Consider the following 17,313-nt stretch of genomic DNA (forward strand, 5'->3'; position numbering starts at 1 on the left):
ATCAAACCACGCTACGCTCAGTGAATTAGATTAGTAAATGAAACAAAAAAAGTGGTGATAATGTTCTGATTTTTGGGCACGTAAAAAGGTGATGATAGCCGAAGTTGAAAGGATCAAGGAATTTACAATTTGTTAATGAATGGCAGTGAGTGGGTTAAAAATTGTAGAGACAGACCAAAGCTTGACTACAGTAAATGTGTTCAATTGGACGTAGTTTGCAGTTGTTGAGCAGAGATGAGTTGGCTAGCACAGAGTAGACTGAAGACAGCGACAACTTGATATTAGTTTATTTTTAGATCCAAATTATCACTATTCTCTCTAACACATAGTTGACGATGACTTCGTTGGAACTGGATACCATGTTGTGCACGGAAATACGTTGTTTAACAAAGTACCGGGTGACATAGTGTTCTCAACCGTTGAGCATGGAACGTTAACGACTCCCCACATACGAATGACGTTACCAATGTGCGAACATTTTGCTTCACTGTTCTTTGCTTTTTTACGTTCAGTGTATGACACAAATCAATGGACGATAAACTGTTGATGATAACTGCCAGATTAGATTCAGAGAGACACATACACCAAGTGGAATAAGCAAATAAAAAACAAGGGCAGAAGTAAAAACTTTTGTGAGAGCTTGCTCCGCGCGAGCAAGTTGATTTAGATGGACAGTAAAGGACATTACTCGGCCGGTCTGGGTTGTAAATCGGGAAACAGTGGAAAATGGCTGGACACAGCAGTAAATTTCCATTCGGCGGAATTTATTCATCTGCCACGGTAGAACTCAGAGTCGCAGGTGGACTGCTCTCAAAAAAGGTGGGCATCGTTGCGTGTCACGAGGACCTCCATGTTTATGGTCCATTAGCATCGCTGTTAATCTGAGCCCTGTGAGCAAAAGTGAGTATCACACAGCGCGGCAGCGACGAAACAGAGGATGGCTAAGGTATGATGACAGAATGTGTTGTGTTCACTGTCAGATTTTCCATGTTTCCTGCCTCTGCTGTGCGCATTATTTCTTGGTTTTCACAGTAGAAAAAAAAATCGTGTCGTGATTTGTTACCTTCGCGCGTTGCGGCCGAAACGTTGCCATCGCGCGGAAGATCTATTCCGTAATTTCTTGGTAGTTTAAGCGTACTAAGGCAAGTGAATGACGGCAGACTTGTGGAATAGGTTATACTGTCTATCATCTCCACACATCATCCCATTGTTGATCCACTGTGACATACACTACTGGCCATTAAAATTGCTACACCAAGAAGAAATGCAGATGATAAACGTGTATTCATTGGACAAAAATATTCTTCTAGAACTGACATGTGATTACATTTTCCCGTAATTTGGGTGCATAGATCCTGAGAAATCAGTACCCAGAACAACCACCTCTGGCCATAATAACGGCCTTGATACGCCTGGGCATTGAGTCAAACAGAGCTTGGATGGCGTGTACTGGTACAGCTCTCCATGCTGCTTCAACACGATACCACAGTTCATCAAGAGTAGTGACTGGCGTATTGTGACGAGCCAGCTGCTCGTCCACCATTGACCAGACGTTTTCAATTAGTGAGATATCTGGAGAATGTGCTCGCCAGGGCAGCAGTCGAACTTTTTCTGTAACCAGAAAGGCCCGCACAGGACCTGCAACATGCGGTCGTGAATTATCCTGCTGAAATGTGGGGTTTCGCAAGGATCGAATGAAAGGTAGAGGCACGGGTCGTAACGCATCTGAAATTTAACGTCCACTGTTCAAGGTGCTGTCAATGCGAACAAGAGGTGACCGAGATGTGTAACTAATGGCACCCCATACCATCACGTCAGGTGATACGCCGGTATGGCGATAACGAAAACACGCTTCCATTGTGCGTTCACCTGATGTTGCCAAACACGGATGCGACCATCATGATGCTGTAAACAGAACCTGAATTCATCCTCAAAAAATGATGTTTTGCCATTTGTGCACCCAGGTTTGTCGTTGAGTACACCATCGGAGACGCTCCTGTCTGTGATGCAGCGTAACGGTAACCGCAGCCATGGTCTCCGAGCTGATAGTCCATGCAGCTGCAAACGTCGTCGAATTGTTCATGCAGATGGTTGGTGTCTGGCAAACGTCCCCATCTGCTGACTCAGAGATCGAGACGTGGCTGCACCATCCGTTACAGCCATGCGGATAAGATGCCTGTCATCTCGACTGCTAGTGATATGAGGCCGTTGGGATCCAGCAAGGCGTTCCGTATTACCCTCCTGAACCCACCGATTCCATATTCTGCTAACAGTCATTGGATCTATACCAACGCGAGCAGCAATGTCGCGATACGATAAACCGCAATCGCGATAGGCTACAGTCCGACCTTTAACAAACTCGGAAACGTGATGGTACGCATTTCTCCTCCTTACACGAGGTATCACAACAACGTTTCACCAGCAACGCCGGTCAACTCCTGTTTGTGTATGAGAAATCGGTTGGAAACTTTCCTCATGTCAGCACGTTGTAGGTGTCACCAACGGCGCCAACCTTGTGTGAATGCTCTGAAAAGCTAATCATTTGCATATCACAGCATCTTCTTCCTGTCGGTTAAATTTCGCGTCTGTAGCACATCATCTTCGTGGTGTAGCAATTTTAGTGGCCAGTAGTGTACATCAGCACGGTATGCGGTGGTATATTGATGGGTCGGAAATCAGTTTCACGTCTTAATATTCCAGCTCAAGTCCTCGGTGGGAGAGCAGTGTAATTGAGTACGAATATTTCCGTTTTTGATTTTATGTATGATACTTTGCAGGGCTTTATAGTCGATGCAACATGACTACCTGTGTAAAGTAGTTTTTTTTCCCGCTGAAAGTCTAGTCTGCGGAAAGAAAGAAAAGGCAGATGGTGTTGCACGCTGGTTGCATCAGTAATTCGGAGGGTAAATTTGATAAGAGCTAATCATAATGCTTGATTCATTCACAACACATTCTTTACTGCTGGGATTGAGGAGCCTCTACATAGCGGAGGGAACATTCGTGTGTATTGAACGCAGGAAGGGTAACACATGATGGTTGGGGTACCACGTTAGGCCTGTGGGGAAGACTGTATTCGATGTTATTCTGCGCTATTGTCGTAAACAGGTCCTGTTAGGGCAAGAATTTCCGTGCAGATATGCTGAGACATCAAGAAAGCGAGTGTTAACTATTTCCGAGAGGTCGACTCGCTTCTGATTTTACTTAGCCATGTGACATCAGCATAAGAGTGAGAACCTGGTTAGATGCGCTTCCGATTGTTTGTAGCTACGTGCGCGCCCTTCGAGGCATTGCGTCAGTCACGCTGGGCAGTTAAGCATTGTTAGACGTGTCTCTCATGTCCAGGTAGGAACAATGCGCTCTGTGCTACTCTATCATCAACGGTAAAGACATGTGCTTTCCAGAGGCGTCTTGCGCATGAGACCAGTATGAGCGCGCCTTGGAGTTCTGTGACATCAATATAACACTGACTGTAAACTCTAAAATAGAGGCAACTTCCACCTGCATCTGGCGGCGGCTCGTGGCTGTGATGGCGCGCATGCCCCTGGAGTATGTGCACTCCTGCCTGGTCGTGTCAGCATCGGTGGCTGGTGAACACGTATTTCGAATGGAATTTCTCAGGTATCAGGTATGAAAGGGATTTTGCCACCTCATGTTTTAGGGCGCCTGTATGTAGTTTGACAGGTGACTGCCACGTCACGTCGTGGGACTGCAGCCTCCTTTGTGCGCTGGTGGACAGGGGGCGGTGGATGCTGCTTGGGAATGTTGATTGCATTATTTTGTGAGTGGATATATATCCTGTGCTATGCACTATTTGGACAGTTTACGAGTACGGAGCGTGTCTATGAATCACTGTGCTGCATTATTTAGGAGCAGTTTTCAGGTCTTTATATGCCAACTAGCTCTGCAGATGATGAAGAAATAGATGAAATGTATGACGAGATAAAAGAAATTATTCAGGTAGTGAAGGGAGACGAAAATTTAATAGTCATGGGTGACTGGAATTCGTCAGTAGGAAAAGGGAGAGAAGGAAACATAGTAGGTGAATATGGATTGGGGGGAAGAAATTAAAGAGGAAGCCGTCTGGTAGAATTTTGCACAGAGCATAACTTAATCATGGCTAACACTTGGTTCAAGAATCATAAAAGAAGGTTGTATACATGGTAGAATCCTGGAGATACTAAAAGGTATCAGATAGATTATATAATGGTAAGACAGAGATTTAGGAACCAGGTTTTAAATTGTAAGACATTTCCAGGGGCAGATGTGGACTCTGACCACAATCTATTGGTTATGAACTGCAGATTGAAACTGAAGAAGCTGCAAAAAGGTGGGAATTTAAGGAGATGGGACCTGGATAAACTGAAAGAACCAGAGGTTGTAGAGAGTTTCAGGGAGAGCATAAGGGAACAATTGACAGGAATGGGGGAAAGAAATACAGTAGAAGAAGAATGGGTAGCTCTGAGGGATGAAGTAGTGAAAGCAGCAGACGATCAAGTAGGTAAAAAGACGAGGGCTAGTAGAAATCCTTGGGTAACAGAAGAAATATTGAATTTAATTGATGAAAGGAGAATATATAAAAATGCAGTAAATGAAGCAGGCAAAAAGGAATACAAACGTCTCAAAAATGAGATCGACAGGAAGTGCAAAATGGCTAAGCAGGGATGGCTAGAGGACAAGTGTAAGGATGTAGAGGCTTGTCTCTCTAGGGGTAAGATAGATACTGCCTGCAGGAAAATTAAAGAGATCTTTGGAGAGAAGAGAACCACTTGTATGAATATCAAGAGTACTTGAGGACAATATTATGGAAATGGAAGAGGATGTAGATGAAGACGAAATGGGAGATAAGATACTGCGTGAAGAGTTTGACAGAGCACTGAAAGACCTGAGTCGAAACAAGGCCCCCGGAGTAGACAATATTCCATTGGAACTACTGACGGCCGTGGGAGAGCCAGTCCTGACAAAACTCTACCATCTGGTGAGCAAGATGTATGAAACAGGCGAAATACCCTCAGACTTCAAGAAGAATATAATAATTCCAATCCCAAAGAAAGCAGGTGTTGACAGATGTGAAAATTACCGAACTATCAGCTTAATAAGTCACAGCTGCAAAATACTAACACGAATTCTTTACAGACGAATGGAAAAACTAGTAGAAGCCAACCTCGGGGAAGATCAGTTTGGATTCCGTAGAAACACTGGAACACGTGAGGCAATACCGACCATACGACTTATCTTAGAAGAAAGATTAAGGAAAGGCAAACCTACGTTTCTAGCATTTGTAGACTTAGAGAAAGCTTTTGACAATGTTGACTGGAATACTCTCTTTCAAATTCTAAAGGTGGCAGGGGTAAAATACAGGGAGCGAAAGGCTATTTACAATTTGTACAGAAACCAGATGGCAGTTATAAGAGTCGAGGGACATGAAAGGGAAGCAGTGGTTGGGAAGGGAGTAAGACAGGGATGTAGCCTCTCCCCGATGTTGTTCAATCTGTATATTGAGCAAGCAATAAAGGAAACAAAAGAAAAATTCGGAGTAGGTATTAAAATTCATGGAGAAGAAATAAAAACTTTGAGGTTCGCCGATGACATTGTAATTCTGTCAGAGACAGCAAAGGACTTGCAAGAGCAGTTGAATGGAATGGACAGTGTCTTGAAAGGAGGATATAAGATGAACATCAACAAAAGCAAAACAAGGATAATGGAATGTAGTCTAATTAAGTCAGGTGATGCTGAGGGAATTAGATTAGGAAATGAGGCACTTAAAGTAGTAAAGGAGTTTTGCTATTTGGGGAGCAAAATAACTGATGATGGTCGAAGTAGAGGGGATATAAAATGCAGGCTGGCAATGGCAAGGAAAGCGTTTCTGAAGAAGAGAAATTTGTTAACATCCAGTATTGATTTAAGTGTCAGGAAGTCATTTCTGAAAGTATTCGTATGGAGTGTAGCCATGTATGGAAGTGAAACATGGACGATAAATAGTTTGGACAAGAAGAGAATAGAAGCTTTCGAAATGTGGTGCTACAGAAGAATGCTGAAGATAAGGTGGGTAGATCACGTAACTAATGAGGAGGTATTGAATAGGATTGGGGAGAAGAGAAGTTTGTGGCACAACTTGACTAGAAGAAGGGATCGGTTGGTAGGACACGTTTCGAGGCATCAAGGGATCACAAATTTAGCATTGGAGGGCAGCATGGAGGGCAAAAATCGTAGAGGGAGACCAAGAGATGAATACACTAAGCAGATTCAGAAGGATGTAGGTTGAAGTAGGTACTGGGAGATGAAGAAGCTTGCACAGAATAGAGTAGCATGGAGAGCTGCATCAAACCAGTCTCAGGACTGAAGACGACAACAACAACAACTGAAATTATTTCAGTAAGTTATGAGTTCTTTGCATGTCTGCAGAGCGTTATTTAGGTGTAGTTTACTGGTCTATGGGCTGTGTGGCGTGACCCTAAGCATGTGTTTTGTATCAGTGTGATAAATATACTATCTCTAAAAACCATTCCCTAAATAAATTGTTCCAAAATAAATAAAGTACACTCCTTCCTTACTCTCTCCAGCAGCCCAGCGCAGGCTGAGGCATTTTCATGCATTTTCCCCCTCCAGATCACCATCTTGGATTACGTCATAGGAGGGATGTCATCACCCTTCAGTGGCTGTATTTTGTACTAGGTCAGTTGGAGTCTAGATCTCATGGTGGAGACACTGCCTGCAAAATAAAAACTTATGTCCAGTACAGGCATAGTCATTTCCCTCCACCATCTTGGATTACATCACGAAACGGACGACAGCGCTCTCTTTTGGTGGTACTGTATACTAGGTCCAGACATCGTGGTAAACACACAGTTTGCAGCCATCTTGGATAATTGTATCATCAGCTGACATCATGGGTGCCATCTTGGATTATGTCACGGAATGGATGACAGCACCCTCTGGTGGTGGTAGTGTGTATGAGGTCAGTTGGAGTCTGTACCTTGTGGCAAACACACTGGATGGTGGTGCTGCCTCCAATTGTTTAAAAAAAGACTGGTGGATGTTTTCGAGAGTTGACAATTAGCAAGCATGTTTGCAGAGTCTTTTAGATGGATTATTATTTTGTCAGTTTAGGAGTTGTTTGGCTCTCTGGATATAAATGTATTGCATTATTTACGAGTGGTTTGCAGGTCTGTAGGCTGTGCAATGCGTTATTTTGACGGTTTACAATTATCAGGCGCATGTGCAGAGCACTATACATGAATTATTTAGGAGTAGTTTGCAGGTCTGTATGGTGTGTGGAATGTCAGAGCATGTGTTTTGTATCACTGTGATAAATATATTCCATCCCTAAATAAATTGTTACAAAATAAATTAAACACACTCCTTCCTCTCCCCACCAGCCCAGTGCAGGCTGAGTCCTTTTCCCACAAATTCCCAGGAAGAGATGGCGGTGAGGTGAATTAGATTAGTGGAGGTGAGCTTCGTTTCCCACAATTTTCTTATGTTGGTAGAGAAACCCCAAGTGACCTTTCTTTACTGCCAAAATTCAAACTTGGCACCAGTTCCCAGGACAGGGTGGCAGTTAGGTGACAGGTTAATGGAGGTAGCCCAAGTGTCCTTTCTTTAATGTGATTTTCTTAGGTTAGTAGAGATAGCCCAATTGACCTCTCTTTACCATCAAAATTCTAACTTGGTGTCAGTCCCTAGGAAGAGGTGGCAGTCAGGTGACTTAGGTTAGTGGGGATAGCCCAAGTGACCTATCTTCCCATGATTTTCTTAGGTTAGTAGAGGTAACGATGGTGTGATGCATTATCCTGTTGGAATGCGAACTTCCCGCCATTTTTCTGTGGGAGGGGAGAGCAGGGTGGTAGGTTAGTGAAGGTAGCCCAATTGACCTATCTTCTCACCGAAACCCACCATCTTGGAGTGTATCACGACCGCCATCTTGGATCATATCGTGCACTGTTGCCAAGTCTACACGCCGTCATCTTTTATGACGTCTTTGCCAGCATCTTGGATACATCAGGCAACAATGGACTGTGGGGCAGAAACCTCATTGTCCCACTACTATCAGGAGTGTTTGGTGCACTGTTCAGACACACTCTTACTCTGCCCAGCATTAAACGCTGTTGTTAGTTCCGCCACAGTTCGCCGCCTGTCCTGTTTTACCAGTCTTTCCAGCCTATGACGTTTGTCATCTGCAATGAGGGGTGGCCGGCCAACCCCACGACGTCTGGACGTGGTTTCGCCACGTTTTAAACAGTCGGCAAAGCGTACTTCGAACACCCAACAAGTCGTACAGATTCCGAAATCCTCGTACCAAATCTCAGGGCGATCACAATCTGCTCTTGGTCAAACTCAGACAGATAGCGCGTCTTCCCCATTCTACACACGAACAGCACGCTCGCTGATACTACATGCATCGTGCTCATGTTTGACTAGTAGTCATTCCTCACGAGTTGACGCTGCTGTCGGCTGGGCGGTTTTATATCGATAGTAAATCAGTGGTCAAAATTTTCTGGTTGACCAGTGTATAATAGTAACAGTCACTTACTTTATCATCAAACTTCAACAATTTGTTGCTGGAGGAACATTTAGACGGTTGCACCCACCTTCAACAAAACATATTTAAGTTTGATTACTACTTCAAAACAAATTTTAGTATGTTTATTACTTAAAGCGACAGTAACTGTTCTTACGACGTTTGCCCAGAAAGTAAAGCACCGCATTTTTTTTTCTTCAACAATTCTTTATTGAACAAAATGAAAATTACGCACGCGAAAGAATAGTGTTTTGTCACACATCCTATTTTTCTACGTAATCTCCATCCCATTCTATGTCCTTCCTCCAGCGTGAAACAAGGGCGTGTGTGCTGTCGGTAGGAATCCTTTTCCTGGTGGCAGAACCAGTATTTCACTGTGTGAATCACCTCCTCACTGTCCTCAAAATGTCTTCCACGAATGGCATCCTTTATTGAACCAAACATGTGGAAGTCCGAGTAGGCTAGGTCAGGGCTGTAGGATGGATGGGGTAACGCTGTCCAATCCTGTTTTGCGATGTGTTCAGCAGTCCTCAGACTTGTGTTGGGCCGAGCTTTATCGTGTTATAGCAAAACATCTCTGGGGTTGCTGCTGCGCCGAAGTCGCCGGAAGCGCGTTTTGAGTTTTGTTAATGTTCGTGGGTGACTTATGCTTCTGAAGTAATGGTACCGCCTCTTGGCGTCACATCAATGAGTATCACACCTTCACAGTCCCAGCACATGGTGATCACGACCTTACCGGTGGAAGCAGTTGATTTGAAATTTTTCTTCTGTGGGGACTGTCGTTATGTTTCGGGGTCAAAATGGTGAAACCGAATTTCATCACCTGCCACAATCCGGGACAAGAAGGCCCCCTCAGCTTCAAAACTTTGCAACAGACCAAGACAAATGTTCCTTCTGTGTGATTTGTGATCCATCGCTAGACACCGTGGGACCCACCTTGCACACACATTTGAATATCCTTGAGTGCGGTTAATTGCATCCACACATGGAGAGCCACTGCCAAGTAGTAATGCGTCTGTCCTCGCGAATGACATCATCAGCTCGCTGAAACATGTCAGGTGTGACAGCCGTAGATGGTCTCCTCGATCGCTGCAAATCGTGGAGCTCCTACGAACTACCATCTAATGACCCTCCGTACCCAGCGACTAACTTCTGTCGACAGCAGATGTTCTAGAGACTTTGCACAAGAGTTTGTGGATATTCCCCATAGTTTCCTTCTCTGCAGTGAGAAATTCAATGCCGGCACGTTGCTTGTAATGTATATCACCCAGAGACACCATTTTGAAACTGTCCTGCAGCTACGCTGTCTGTCGGAAGTGACGGAAACTTGGAGCGCTCACTCAGGAGATTTCAAATTCGCTTTCTTAGCGTTGTTTTCGGCTGAGAAGAAAATGTGATGCATTACTTCCTGGGCAATCCTCGTAGTTATAACCCCTAGTCAACGAGATCAAAATCACCGTCGCAGTTTATGTAATTTTATGTCATTTTAGGCTGAGAAGAAAATGTCATGCATTACTTTCTGGGCAATCCTAGTAGTTATAATCCCCTAGTCAACGAGACCAAAATCCCCCTATCTCCTCTGCCCATGGCATCTCTGCTCTCCCCTCTTCCTCTCCCCCCCCCCCTCCTCCTCTCTTGGCAGGTCCCCGGACTCGTACACGCACAATGGACTTTCGCGCGCCGGAGATCATCGCCATCAGTGTCTCGTGTGTGTGCCTTCGTTTTGTGTTTAGTGTTCTTTCTCCGTCACGCCTCCACTGTTCACGTGTGCCGTCGCAGTCATCCGTGTTATGTGCGCCGTGTCAACAAGTGTTAGTGTTTTTCTCGTCCAGCTTGAACGGCTTCATGTTTATTGTTTTTTGTATCTACATTTTTTGCCCGACGTTTTTATTGTATTGTCTGTGTCACCTATATGTAATATTATTGTACCACTTAAGGCTGAAGAGCAGCGTAATATACTGCTTACAGCCCGCCTGTATGAGGTGATTAAAATTACAATAAAGAAAAAAAAAAAAGAGACCGAAATCACCGTCGCAGTTTATGTAATTTTATGTCACACCCACTGGCCTGGTAACAACATGAAGCACGAACAACAACGATGGAGTGTTACTTGTCACGGAGAATCGCATCTCTCATCATTTACATACGCACCGGTGGTATGTACGAGTGCGAATGTGCGTCAACGTTCGACCATGCCTTCTGGGTGCTTCACTCCCTTTTCCAGGTAGCGCATTTTGTAATATTTAAATTATTGCATTTATCGTAATTTTGGAAAATATATTTTGATTTTAAATGAAATGTCGCTTTTATATGATAGAATGTACGTATTATTTGAAGGAGTGTTTTATTTATCATATGCCGTGGAAATGTCAGGACATCAAAAACTGATTTTACGATACGTATTCTGTCAAAACGGCAATTTGTTACGGTCGTATCTGCAGTAAGGCTCATGTTCTAGAACAAAAAAAGAAAGCAGTCATACTGAAGTGCGGCAGCATATGAAGGCAGCTACGAGTGAACAGTGCTATTCAGCTCGTACTATGTGCACAGCTATATTACTGCTGTGCGAGGCACGGCGAGGATCGTTGCTTTTATTTCATTTCTACCTCTTCTGGGCTACCTTTCAGAGTAAATACGGGCAGTAACGCAAAGCATAAAATTTTCCAGCAGCTCCGTGCACGTGTGCCGCACCATTAGATCCAAGGGGAGTGTATACGAGAGGCAACCGCAGTAGTACTGCTCCAGGTACCACTGGTCCGCATTCTGTGCAACGGACGCTCTTGCAAGAATTGCGGAAATTGCGGAACACAACGTAAGCGGTGGTCTACTTTCGTTCTTACTCTGCACCAGTGACGCAGAAAACTGAAATTTCAAGAGACAAGTTGTCTATTCTCCTCATTTGGAAAATAAATTAAGCAGAGCACTCCGGTAAATACGAACATTTTTTTCATAAGCACGACGATGAATTATCTATCCCAATACTTGCGACGTTCTTACACAGATATATCTCGTCACCGCCTTAGAACCGACGAAAATCTTGGTAACTGTCAAGTAGGCGGTAAAAACGTGTCCACGCAGCAAATTAATTCTATTAGCTTGGTTAAAACCGGTTTAATGTAATCTGCTGTCGTCCTTCGAAGAACTGAAGTAGTTGTGTCGTGGTGGTAAGCCTTGCCGTCCTGCAGCTTCTAGACATTAATGTTGTGACCTCCTGTACTATTAGCCGTTTTTACTGTTGGGTGATGGAGTGTTGATGGTCGTCAACAAACGATTAAATTTATGGAGTTGTAAATCAGTTACAGGCGACAAAAATGGGAGAACTGTGGATATTTAACAATGTATTTATAACCTGCATTTTGAGTTAAATACGGGAATGAAATACACTCTAACACGAAATAATTATCCGACTGGGACGGATATCGGTAGATACAATACACACGTGCAGACAAATTGGATGATTTATTCAGTACAAAGAGCTTCACATGTTGAGCAAGTCAATTAGGCGTTGGTCCGCGTCTGACCTTTACGCAACAGTTATTCGGTATGGCATTGACTGATAGAGCCGTTAGATGTCCTCCTTACGGACAGAGAGCCAAATTCTGTCCGACTGTCGAATTAGACCGTCAAAACCACTAGCTGATTCCACGGCCCTGCCCACAATCCTCCAAACATTTTCAGTTGTGGAGAGTTTCGACGACGTCACTAGCCAAGGAAGGGTTTGGAAAGCATGAATCGTACAAGCAGCAGAAACTCTCACCGTATGTGGGACGGCATTTCTTGGTGAAATATAAGCCCAGGTCGGTTAGCCATAAAAGCTACGGAAACGGTGCGTAGAATGTCGTCGACGCCCCGCGTTGTAATGGCACCGCTTTTGACAAGCAAAGGGGTCCTGTTATAAAATGAAATGCCACCCCAGACCATCACTACTGAATGTCAGGCCATATGGCGGGCGACAGTCAGTTTGGTATCCTGCCGCTGTCTAGGGCCTCCACTGATCATCGGGTTTCAGTTCGATGAGCGACTCATCACTGAAGACACTTCTACTCCTGTCAATGTGCCCGACATCACTGACAAGGAGCTTCTTGGTGTACAAAGGTCAGTGGTAGTCGGTATAATGGGCGCTTTGAGCTCAGTCCCTTTTTGTGAATCTCGTCTCGTAGCCCTTCGTGGCAAGCCATCCTGGGCTTACATTTAACCAAGATAATGCCCGCCTGTCCTCAGTGAGAGTTTGTGCTACTTGTCTTCGTATTTGGCAAACCTTACCTTGGCCACCAACAACGCCACATCTCTCCCCAGCTGAGAACGTTTCGTCATTACGGGCAGGGCGTGCAACCAACTCGGGATTTTGACGATCATTTCCCCAACTGGACAGAATTATTATATCCCTCAGGAGTCCATCCAACAGCTCCATCAATGAGTGCTACGCCGAATAACTGCTTGCATAAGAGCCAGAGGTGGAGCAACGAGTTACTGAATCGCTATTTTTTGTGTTAGAGTGCAGCTACTTGGCACACTTCGGAGTAGTCTGGCTTGGATCGTAAATAAATTACGCCCTGTAAATTCCTGAATACAGCTTCACAATACGTCACAAATGTTCATAATGTGTTGTGTGGCCTTCGTCAAAAGCGAGACTTCCTAGACTCGTCTTTCTTAACAAGTAACTTTTTTATTGTTCAACAAGCAGCTGGGGTAAGTTGGAACATCATACAGCTACTACGCAGTGGATCCTTGCTACTCGTTATCTCTAGATGACGTATACGCCCTGAGCATTGCAGAGCGTATTCTTGCAAATGACGCGACACAAGAACAGCGACATCAGACAAACCACAGTTTCTTATACGTGCAGTACTTTGTAATTGTTCATCTTCCCCTCTCCTGCACCTTCCAGGATGCCTGCTTGTGTCTATTTTGCGCCGTTTCACACACGTACATGCTCAGAAATATATTCTGGTCACATATAAATGCTCTTAGTGGTATCAGAGTTAGAGTCTAGGCACTATGAAACCAAAATGACCTTTTACGAAGCAAAACCTGGGACTGTTTGCTACGATTTATTTCTCGTACCACTGAAAGTATGAGTGATATAGATATTAGTGTCAGAGACGTTGAGAAAAAGCTGAAATCGACAAAAGAGGAGAATGCTCCATAACCAAATGGTATCCTTATCAGATTATCTAACGAATTTTAGGATGAGCTGGCCCCTCTCTTAACCACAATCCCTCAAACAAAAAATAGTGTCCTATAGTTTGAAGAAAGTGCAGGTCTCATCTTTCTAGAAGGGTGCACAAGTGATCCATAAAACTACCAAGCAGTTCGATTGACTGTAGATTGAGTGTGGAATGTAAGAACATATTCTGAGGTTAAGGAGATATCTCGAAGAGAGTGACTCCGTCATAGCAACCAGCATAGATTCCTAAAACTACTATCATTCTAAATTTATTTTGTGCTTTACTAACATGACATCCTGAATGCCATAGATCAAGAATCAGGTGGCGCAGTGGTCAGCACACTGGACTCGCATCCGGCAGGACGACGGTTCAATCCCGCGTCTGGCCATCCTGATTGAGGTTTTCCGTGATTTCCCTAAATCACTTCAGGCAAATGCCGGGATGGTTTCTTTCAAAGGGTCCAGCCGACTTCCTTCCCCATCCTTCCCTAATCCAACGAGACCGATGAACTCGCTGTTTGATCTCTTCCACCAAATCAATCCAATCCAAACTAGCCTGCCGAAAAGCACTTGCCTGGATACTATCCCAACGTTTATTAACGAACGCAAGGTCATATCGGGTATAAAAGAAAACTGGTCTAGTAATTTATTGCAAAAGAGGACAAGGGACTTTTACTCTGGGTAACGACGGATGTTACTTTTAAATCAGTTGATGACTCTGCATCTTAGATAAAAGATACAGAGTCATCAACTAATACAAAAGTAATTCAGTCGTTACGCAGAAAAGTGTATAGGTCCTCTTGCGGTCCGTGTGTACAATAATGGTCTGACAGACAATATTTACAGAAACATGAGGATTTTGTAGATTATGTAATTGACTATTAACCAATTATGATTCCATCACGAACCGTTATGCACAGCGATTGTAGATTGTATGGAAGGAGAGGCACATAGCAGTGAGTCTCAATTCCATTACTTTTTATTGTACTTGCAAATCTAGATTTCGGCTATAAATAGCCATCCTCAATGCATTGTAGTTACAATCCAACAGACTCGTGGCTGTTCATGTCACCATATGTTCTCACAGGTGGATAGGCTGAAGGCTATAACGAAGTGCTGTCTGAAAAAACTACACGAATATCAAGGTCGATATTTATTTGATTTCATAGCGTTGCAGATACTGTCAACTTGTTTTAAATGTACATAAATATATAAGTGTACACTGCAAAAACCGAGGCCAAGTAGTAGTGAAAAGTATTGTACCAGGAGACTGTTCACACTTGTGTGTCTAATCTTATAATGTTGCTGGAGGGTGTGGGATCTATATTGAACACAACTGACGGGAGATATTAGACGTATGCAAAGAAGGGCAGCATGAATCTTCGCACGTATGTGTGGTCCACGAGAAAACACCACGAAGATGCTAAAGACACTGATCTGGCAAACGCTAGAACATAGATACCAATTATTTCGTGAAAGCTGTACAAAATTTCAAGAACGAGCTTTAAGCGAGGAATCCGAGAATGTACCACAAACCCCTACGTATCACTCCTGGATGGGACATAAATACAAGATTACTCGTAGCACAATGCACAAAGAGACATTTAAGCAATCAGTTTTCCCGTGCTCCATACGCGACTGGAGCATGAAGAGATCGCAACATGCATTTCAGTATCCTCTACCATTCATTTCACAGTGGTTCGTGTGCTATCATCAGAAGATTGCGGTGCCCAAACACAGTCGGCAAAGTACATGGATAGCACAGACATTAGCGATGCCTCGCTGCAACCCGCAACGACGAGAGTGAGAGGTTGAGGAAGTGACGGCTTCTCTCTCTCAGCACAGCAGTACCCTCGCTCCGAGGTCAACGTCGAGCATGGAAACGATCTGCACCAGTTCGTGACCTCAGATGAAGCAGTCAGCATCACTGAGTAGGACTAAACAGTCAAGTCTCAGATGGAAGTGTGCTTTTGTAAATGTTCAACATTGTACTTCAAGAGAACAGTTTGTTAATTAGTGCCTTAAGTGGTGTTTTAATGACAGTTGTAAATTATCAAGCACTGCTGTGGCAAAGGATTATATCAAGTTAGGTAAATCATTATTGTAATATATATAATAAAGTTCAAGAGCTCAGATGGAAACCCAGTTCTAAGCAAAGAAGGGAAAGCAGAAAGGTGGAAGGAGTATATAGAGGGTCTATACAAGGGCGATGTACTTGAGGACAATATTATGGAAATGGAAGAGGATGTAGATGAAGATGAAATGGGAGATATGATACTGCGTGAAGAGTTTGACAGAGCACTGAAAGACCTGAGTCGAAACAAGGCCCCCGGAGTAGACAATATTCCATTGGAACTACTGACGGCCGTGGGAGAGCCAGTCCTGACAAAACTCTACCATCTGGTGAGCAAGATGTATGAAACAGGCGAAATACCCTCAGACTTCAAGAAGAATATAATAATTCCAATCCCAAAGAAAGCAGGTGTTGACAGATGTGAAAATTACCGAACTATCAGCTTAATAAGTCACAGCTGCAAAATACTAACACGAATTCTTTACAGACGAATGGAAAAACTAGTAGAAGCCAACCTCGGGGAAGATCAGTTTGGATTCCGTAGAAACACTGGAACACGTGAGGCAATACCGACCATACGACTTATCTTAGAAGAAAGATTAAGGAAAGGCAAACCTACGTTTCTAGCATTTGTAGACTTAGAGAAAGCTTTTGACAATGTTGACTGGAATACTCTCTTTCAAATTCTAAAGGTGGCAGGGGTAAAATACAGGGAGCGAAAGGCTATTTACAATTTGTACAGAAACCAGATGGCAGTTATAAGAGTCGAGGGACATGAAAGGGAAGCAGTGGTTGGGAAGGGAGTAAGACAGGGATGTAGCCTCTCCCCGATGTTGTTCAATCTGTATATTGAGCAAGCAATAAAGGAAACAAAAGAAAAATTCGGAGTAGGTATTAAAATTCATGGAGAAGAAATAAAAACTTTGAGGTTCGCCGATGACATTGTAATTCTGTCAGAGACAGCAAAGGACTTGCAAGAGCAGTTGAATGGAATGGACAGTGTCTTGAAAGGAGGATATAAGATGAACATCAACAAAAGCAAAACAAGGATAATGGAATGTAGTCTAATTAAGTCAGGTGATGCTGAGGGAATTAGATTAGGAAATGAGGCACTTAAAGTAGTAAAGGAGTTTTGCTATTTGGGGAGCAAAATAACTGATGATGGTCGAAGTAGAGGGGATATAAAATGCAGGCTGGCAATGGCAAGGAAAGCGTTTCTGAAGAAGAGAAATTTGTTAACATCCAGTATTGATTTAAGTGTCAGGAAGTCATTTCTGAAAGTATTCGTATGGAGTGTAGCCATGTATGGAAGTGAAACATGGACGATAAATAGTTTGGACAAGAAGAGAATAGAAGCTTTCGAAATGTGGTGCTACAGAAGAATGCTGAAGATTAGATGGGTAGAGCACATAACTAATGAGGAAGTATTGAATAGGATTGGGGAGAAGAGAAGTTTGTGGCACAATTTGACCAGAAGAAGGGATCGGTTGGTAGGACATGTTCTGAGGCATCAAGGGATCACCAATTTAGTATTGGAGGGCAGCGTGGAGGGTA

The sequence above is a fragment of the Schistocerca piceifrons genome, chromosome 1, assembly GCF_021461385.2.
Source record: "Schistocerca piceifrons isolate TAMUIC-IGC-003096 chromosome 1, iqSchPice1.1, whole genome shotgun sequence".
Lineage (NCBI taxonomy): Eukaryota > Metazoa > Arthropoda > Insecta > Orthoptera > Acrididae > Schistocerca > Schistocerca piceifrons.